The 8,423-nt window shown below is 36.3% G+C and overlaps 1 protein-coding gene across 2 annotated transcripts in view; it reads right to left on the bottom strand.

Moving 5' to 3' along the window:
* The window catches only part of ALDH1L1 (aldehyde dehydrogenase 1 family, member L1), an 86,509-nt gene that overhangs the window by 39,260 nt on the left and 38,826 nt on the right, over positions 1 to 8,423 (bottom strand). The window lies entirely within an intron of this gene.

Genomic DNA, 8,423 nt, shown 5'->3' with positions numbered 1-8,423 from the left:
AAAAAATAAAATACGTAAAAAAAAAAAAAAAGAACTTGTATTCAGAATATATAAAGAACCCTCAAAACTCAATAGTAAGAAAGCAAACAACCTAATTAAAAATGAGCAAAAGATTGAACAGATGCCTCTCAAAAGGAGAAATATGGAATAAGGATGCCAAATAAGAATATGACAAGACAATCAACATCATTAGGCACTGTGGAAATGCAAATTAAAACCACAATAGAATATAGCTTCATATTTATTAGAATGTCTAAAATTTAAAAGCCTGACCATTCCCACTGTTGGGAAAGATGTAGTACCCTGAGCAACTGGACCTTGCACACACTGCTGGTGGGGATGTAAATGGTACTACCACTTTGGAAAGCAGTTTAGCAGTTTCTAAAGAATTAAATATACTTCCCACTTCACTCTTAAGTATTTATCCAAAAGAAATAAAAGCCTATCTCTAGACAGCAGATGGCAGAACAGAAAGCTCCAAAAATGTATCCCCTTACCTAAATAACCATGGAACTTACATGAATCAAATATGTTGGAACTCTGGGGTCTAGTCAAATGCTTTCAGCACCAAGGAGAAAGACTGGTGAAGAAGCTGGTAAATGTCAATCAATTTCAGTGAATTTCAGCCTCTCATAAGATATTGGTTGCCACCCTTCACCTCCCACCTCTGCCACAAAAAGTTGAAGCAGGACTGGGTCATATTCCAGGCGCAGGGTGGGCAATAAGGACCTTGTCCTCTGACCACCAGCACTGTGTCCTGAGCACTGATACTCCTTTTGATTGCTGACAGGCTATCACAAAGGCTGGCAGTCATTGTTTCAACCCTCACAGGCTGAAGTAGCTTCCAGGAGATTATAAAAGGCAATACTTTCCTTCCACTTTGGTAGCCAGACATTTATGGAAATCTTTGTCAGGTCACTGGCTGACTGCAGAAACAATGGAACAGAAAGTTCAGTGACAACACACAACAAGGAACACACCTTGCAAAAATAATTTGGAAAAGTCACAAACAGATGGTTCTAGCCCTCAACAAGGAAGATTCAATAATCCCTAATGAGTGGGAGAAATATATTTCCAGAATTACCACAACAGAACACTCAAAATGTCCAGTTATGATCAAGAAAGATCTACAAAACATATGAAGAATTAGGAAAGAAGAGTCCATTCACAGGAACAAAAAAGAATTTGAAGAAGGTATCCCCGAGGAAGATCAGATATTGGAACTATTGGTCAAAGACATTATGTCAAATGCCTTAAATATGTTCAATGAACTAAAGGAAATTATGGACGAAAAACTAAAGGAAATCAAGAAAACGATGTACGGACAAAATGAGAATAAAGTGACAGAAACTATAATAACAAGTCAAACAGAAACTCTTGGACTGGCAAGTACAATAACTGAAACAAACAAACAAAAAACTCACTGAAAGGTTTAACAGTAGTTTTGAGCAGGCTGAAGGAAAGATGAGCAAACTTGAAACTACCCAGTCTGAGGAGCAGAAAGAAAAAAGAGTGAAGAAAAATGAAAAGAGCCTGAAGGACTTATAGGATACCATGAAACATACCAACATACTCACAGGAGCTCCAGAGAGAAAAAGAGAAAAAGGTTTCTCTAAATATTTATTTGAAGAAATAATGGTCCCAAAGCTCCCAATAGGAGGAAAGAAATTAATATACACATCTAAGATGTACAATGAATACAGTTCAAGCAGGATACATTCAAAGAGATCCACACCAAGGCACATTACACCCAGCTTGCTGAAATCCAGAGACAAAGAAATAATTTGGAGAGTAGCAAGAGAGAAATGGCTTGTTATATACAAGGGATCTTTGATAAGATTAAAAAATGACTTCCAATAAAACACCTTGAAGGTCAGAAGGCAGTTGGATATTAAAGGTTCTGGGGGAAAATGGTAACCAAGAATGAAACATCAATTAAGATCTAGTTCAACCATTGTGGAAAACAGTGTGGCGATTCCTCAAGGATCTAGAACTAGAAATACCATTTGACCCAGCCATCCCATTACTGGGGATATACCCAAAGGATTATAAGTCATACTGCTATAAAGACACATACACACTTATGTTTATTGTGGCACTATTCACAATAGCAAAGACTTGGAACCAACCCAAATGTCCATCAGTGACAGACTGGATTAAGAAAATGTGGCACAGATACACCATGGAATACTATGCAGCCATAAAAAGGATGAGTTTGTGTCCTTCGTAGGGACATGGATGCAGCTGGAAACCATCATTCTCAGCAAACTATCGCAAGAACAGAAAACCAAATACCGCATGTTCTCACTCATAGGTGGGAACTGAACAATGAGATCACTTGGACACAGGAAGGGGAACATCACATACCGGGTCCTATTGTGGGGAGGGGGGAGGGTGGAAGGATAGCATTAGTAGATATACCTAATGTAAATGATGAGTTAATGGGTGCAGCACACCAACTTGGCATATGTATACATATGTAACAAACCTGCACATTGTGCACATGTACCCTAGAACTTAAAGTATAATAATAATAAAAAAACACATTTCTATAGAAACAAAAGCTGAAGAAATTCATTACCAATAGACTTGCCCTAGAAGAAATGCTGAAAAGAGTCTTTCAGGCTGAGATAAAAGTATACAGACAGTAAATTGATGACACAATTAAAAATAAAGGACACAGATAAAGGCCACTACATAGGTAAGTATGAAAGTCCATATTATTGCATTTTATTGGGGTTTTAACTTCTCTCTTTGCCCTATATGACAATAGGCAAATGTATAAAACAATAATTTTAAATATATATTAATGGGTATACAATGTATAAAAATGTATACTGTGACAGTAATACTAAAAAGGGGAAGGAAAAGAGATGTATAGAATGAGAGTGTTTGTATACAATTGAAGCTGGGTTGATATTATTCAAACTACCTTGTTATAAATTTAAGATGTTAATTGTAATTCCCAAGTAACAACCCAGAAATAACTAAAAACATACAGTAAAAGAAACAAGGGAATCAAAGTGATACACTACAAAAAAATTACCAAATAAAAAAAAGGACAGTATAGAGAAACTGAGGAACAAAAAAATAGGACATGCAGAAAACAAACGGCAGAAATAAATCTTTATTTATTAGTTAGCAGGTTAAATGTAAATGGATTAAACTCTCTTGTTTATTTAAAGTTTAAACATGAGAAGGCACAAACTGGATGACTGGATATAACCCAACATCCATCCATATGCTATAAGAGAATCACTTAGATATAAGGATACAAAAGAGCTGGAAGTTAAAGGATGGAGAAAATATTCCATGCAAATAGTAACATAAAAGAGACTTTAAATCTAACAAGTTTACAAGAGACAAAGAAGGACATTATATTGATACAAAGTTTGATGCTGCAAGAGGATATAACAATTATAAATTCATACACACCTAACACAGCCCTAAAATATATGAAGCAAAAATGGACTTTTCTACAATAGTATTTAGATACTTAGATGCCCAACTATCAAAAATGGATAGAACAACTCGAGGGAATAAGACACTTGAACACCACAAACCAGTCAGACATGTACAAAACACTGCTCAAGAAGAGCAGAGCACACATTCTTCTCAAGGGCACATGGAACATTCTTCAGGATAAATCATTTGTTAGGCTACACAATAAGTCTTAATACATGTAAAAATACTGAACTCTTACAAAATATCTTTCCTAATCAAAATGGAATGAGACTAGAAATCAATAACAGAAAGAAAACTGGAAAATCCACAAATATGAAAATGAACTAGCACACTCTTAAACAATTAATGGGTCAAAGAAGAACACACAAGAGAAACTAGAAAATACCTTTAGTCAAAGAAAAAATAAAAACACAACATACCAAAACTTATGAGATGTGGGGAAAGTAGTGCTAAGAAAGAAGTTTACAGGTGTAAATACATACATCAGAAAAGAAAAAAGTCTTCAAATCAGTAACCTATGTTGTACACCTTAAGGAACTAGATTAAAAAGCAATCTAAACCCAAAACTGTAAGAAGGAAGTAATAATACAGATTAGAACAGAAATAAATGAAATAGAGACCAGAAAAACAATACAGAAAATAAGCAAAATCAAATTTTGTTTTCTTGAAAATATCAACAAAATTAACAAACCTTTAGTTGGACTGACCAACACACAAAAAGTGAAGGCTCAAATTATTAGAATGAGAAATCAAAGGGAGACATTATACCAATCTTACAGAAATAAAAAGCATCATAAGAAAATATATGATAAATTATATGGCAACAGATTTGATAACTAGGTAAAGTGAACAAATTCCCAGAAACACACAGTCTACCAAAACTCACTCATGGAGAAATAGAAAATTTGAATAGATATGTAACTAGTAAGGAAACTGAATCAGTAATCAAAATCTTTCCAGCAAAGAAAAGCCCAGGGCTGAATGGTTTCACTGGTGAATTCTACCAAACATTAGAAGGGAAATTAACACCATTTTTTCTCAAATTCTTCCAAAAATTCAACTCCGTCTATAAGGCCAGCATTTACTCTGACACCAAAGCCAGACAAAGATACTATAGCAAAAGAAAACTACAGACCAATATTCCTTATGAAAACGGATGCAAAAATCCTCAAGAAAATACTAGTAAACTGATTTCAGCAGCATTTTAAGAAGATTACATACCATGACCAAGTGGGATTAATTCTTGGAATGCAAGGTAGTTCACCTACGAAGATCAATCCATGTAGCACACCACGTTAATGGAATGAAGAGAAAAACACATGGTCATCTCATTTAATGCAGAAAAAGAATTTGACAAAATTCAATATTGTTTCATGATTAAAAAGCACTCAAACTAAGAATAGAAGGGAGTATCATCTATATAATAAAGGCCATATTTGAAAAACCCACAGCTAACATACTCACTGGCAAAAGACTGAAAGCAGCAAAGCATTTTGCCCTGAGATCAGCAGCAAAATGAGGATGCTTGCTTTCACCACTTCCGTTCAATATAATATAGTAGTCCCTCCTTACCCATGGGCGGGGTGGGGGGCGGGGGTTGTTCCAAGGCTCCCAGTGAATGCCTGAAACCACATATAGGGCTGGAGCCTACACTGTGCTCCTTGACTTATGATATGATTACATCCTAAGAACCCATTATAAATTGAAAATGTTAAGTCATAAATGCATTTATTATACCTAACATACTGAACATCAGTGCTTAGCCTAGGCTATCTTAAATGTTCTCAGAATATTTACATTAACCTACAGTTGGGCAAACTCATCTAACACAAAGCCTATTTTATACTAAAGTTTTGAATATCTAATACAATTTATTGAATATTGTACTGAATGTGAAAAACAGAATTTTGTAAGGGTACACAAAGTGTAATTTCTACTGAATTCGTATCACTTTCACACCATCATAAAGTCAAAAAATCCTAAGTTGAAGCATCACAAGTCTGGGACCATCTACATATTCTATGCTTTTTCTGATAACACCAGTGGCTACTAAGTGACTAGTAGGTGGGCAGTGCACACACCTTGGATATCCTGGACAAAGGGATGAATCACATATCAGGTGGGATGGAGTGGGACAGCATGGGATTTCATCATTCTATTAAATGGCGCTCAATTTAAAAACGTATGAATTGTTTATTTCTGGACTTTTCCACTTAATATTTTCCAACCATGATTGACCATGGGTAACTTAAACTCCAGAAAGCAAAACCACAAATAAGGGGAGAACTACTGTACTGGAAGCTCCATCCAGGGCAATTAGGCAAGAAAGAAACATTCATCCAAATTGTGAAGGAAGAAGTTAAATCATATCTTGTCACAGATAACATGATCTTACATGTAAAAATCTTTAAATGGGCCAGGTGTAATGCATCACCCTGTAATTCCAGCACTTTGGGAGATCAAGGTGGGAGGATCACTTGAGACTAGGAGTTCAAAATCAGCCTGGGCAACATAGCAAGACCTTGTCTGTAAAAAAAAAAATTGTTTTAAGTTAGCTGGGTGTAGTGCTGCATGCCTGCAGTCCTGCTACTCAGGAGGCTGAGGCAGGAGGATCACTTGAGCCCAAGAATTTGAGGCTGCATTGGGCTACGATCACACCACTTTTCCAGCCTGAGCGACAGAGCAAGACCATGTCTAAAAAACAGAAAAAGAAAACCTTAAATATTCTGCACCTCCAAAAGACTGTTAGAGCTAATAAAGGAATTCAGCAAAATTGCAGGATACAAAAATAACATGCAAGAAAACAGTTGCAACTCCATACACTAGTAATGAACAATCCAAAAAGAAAATTAAGAAAACAATTCCCTTTATAATGGCATCAAAAGAATAAAATAAGGATAAATTTAGCCAAGTAGGCAACAGAGTTGTACACTAAAAACTATAAAACATTGCTGAAAGAAATTACAGAAGATCTAAATAAATACAAAGCCAGCTGTGTTCATGGACTGGAGAACTTAATATTGTTAAGATGACAATATTGCCCAAAGATATCTACAATTTCTGTGCCAACTCTATTAAAATCCCATGGTTTTTTGCAGAAATTACAAATATCATCTTAAAATTATATGGACTATCAAGGGACTGTGAATAGTTAAAACAATCCTGAAAAAGAACAAAGAGGACTCACATTTCCTGATTTCAAAATTTACTACAAAACTACAATAATCAAAATAGTATGATACTGGCATAAACACAGATACATAGACCAATGAACAAGATAGCTTAGAAATAAACCTAAACATATATGACCAACTAATCTTCAACAAGGGTGGCAAGAATACATAATGGGGAAGCGATAGTCCCTTCAACAAATGGTGTTGGAAAGACTGGATGTCCACATGCAAAAGAATTAAATCGGATCCTTATCTTGCCCCACACATAAAAATAATCAACTCAAAATATATGAAAAACTTAAAAGTAAAACCTAAAACTGTAAAACTAAAAGAAAGCATAGGGGAAAGTCTCCATGACATTGGTCTTTGCAACGATTTCTTGAATATCACACCAAAAGAACTGGAAACAAAAGCAAAAATATATAAGTGATATGCATCAAAGTAAAAAGCTTCTGCAAAGCAAAGGAAACAATCAGCATGGAATGCGAGAAAACTTCGGCAAACCATATGCCTGATAAGAGGTTAATCCCTAAAATATGTAAGGAGTTCCTACAACTCAATAGCAAACAAAACAAATAATCCAATTTAAAAATGGGCAAAGGCTTGAATAGACATTTCTCCAAAGAAGACATACACATGACAAACAGGTATATGAAAAGATGCTCAACATCACTAATCAAAGTAAGTATTGGCAAGGATATGGGGAAAATGAAACCTCTGTACACTGTTGGTGGGAATGTAAAATGGTGCAGCCTCTATGGAGAACAATATGGAGGTTCCTCAAAAAATTAAAAGTAGAACTACCATATGACCCAGCAATCTCACTGCTGGGTATTTGTCCAAGAGAACTGCAATCAGGCTCTCAAATTCCCATGCACTTCCACATTCATTCACAACAGCCAAGATGTGGAAACAACACAAATGTCCATCAACAGATGAGCAGATAATATGGTCTATCTGTACAATGAAATAAGATTCAGCCATAAAAAGAAGGCTATCCTGCCATGTGCTACAACAGAGCTGAATTTTGAAGACATCATGCTAAGTGTAACAAGCCAGTCACAGAAGGACAAATGCTGTATGATTCCACTTGTATGAAGTACTAGAGTGGCCAAGCTCAACAGAGCAAAAAGAATGGCTGTTGCCAGGGCTGGGGGAGAAGGAAATGGGGAGTGGCTGTTCAATGGATAGAAAGCTCTAGTTGTACGATAAAAAGTTCTGAAGATTTGCTGACCAACACTGTGCTCATAGTTAACAATCCTACAATGTAAAGTTATAATTTTAAGAGGGTAGATGTTGTATTATGTGTTTGTTTTTTTTTTTTTTTGGCCACTTTTTTTTTTTAAAGGACATACACTCTTAACTATTTACAAAAAAGCAGTTTTGCTTTCTTTGCATCCTCAGCTCGGTAGCTGTACACAAGGCATGGCCTGGCCTCTGGACACCATTCTCTCAGGTGTCTGACATTCTTCTTCTTGGCATATTTTTTACAAAACAATTATTCTAAACTGCACACTGCCTCAGTGTGAGTTACTAGAGGTCCACAGTGCCCAAGGTTTCCAAGCACATAGGCCCAACTCAGCCGACTCAGCCCCAACTGACGCGTGGTAGATTGCAAAACTGGTCACAGCGCCCACTCCTGCAGTGACAGCCTTGGCCATGTGAAGGTGCAGCACCTGCTAGCAAGATGTGGAGTTTCTTTCCCCACCCCTGGAAGCTGGACCTGTTCTGTGACTCATTTTGGCCAACAGAATGCAATGAACACGGGCTCCTGCTCTCCCTCCT

The sequence above is a fragment of the Colobus angolensis genome, unplaced genomic scaffold (genome assembly GCF_000951035.1).
Source record: "Colobus angolensis palliatus isolate OR3802 unplaced genomic scaffold, Cang.pa_1.0 Scaffold31, whole genome shotgun sequence".
Taxonomy (NCBI): domain Eukaryota; kingdom Metazoa; phylum Chordata; class Mammalia; order Primates; family Cercopithecidae; genus Colobus; species Colobus angolensis.
The sequence above is the reverse complement of the archived record's forward strand: the minus strand, read 5'-3'. Positions and strand labels throughout refer to the sequence as shown.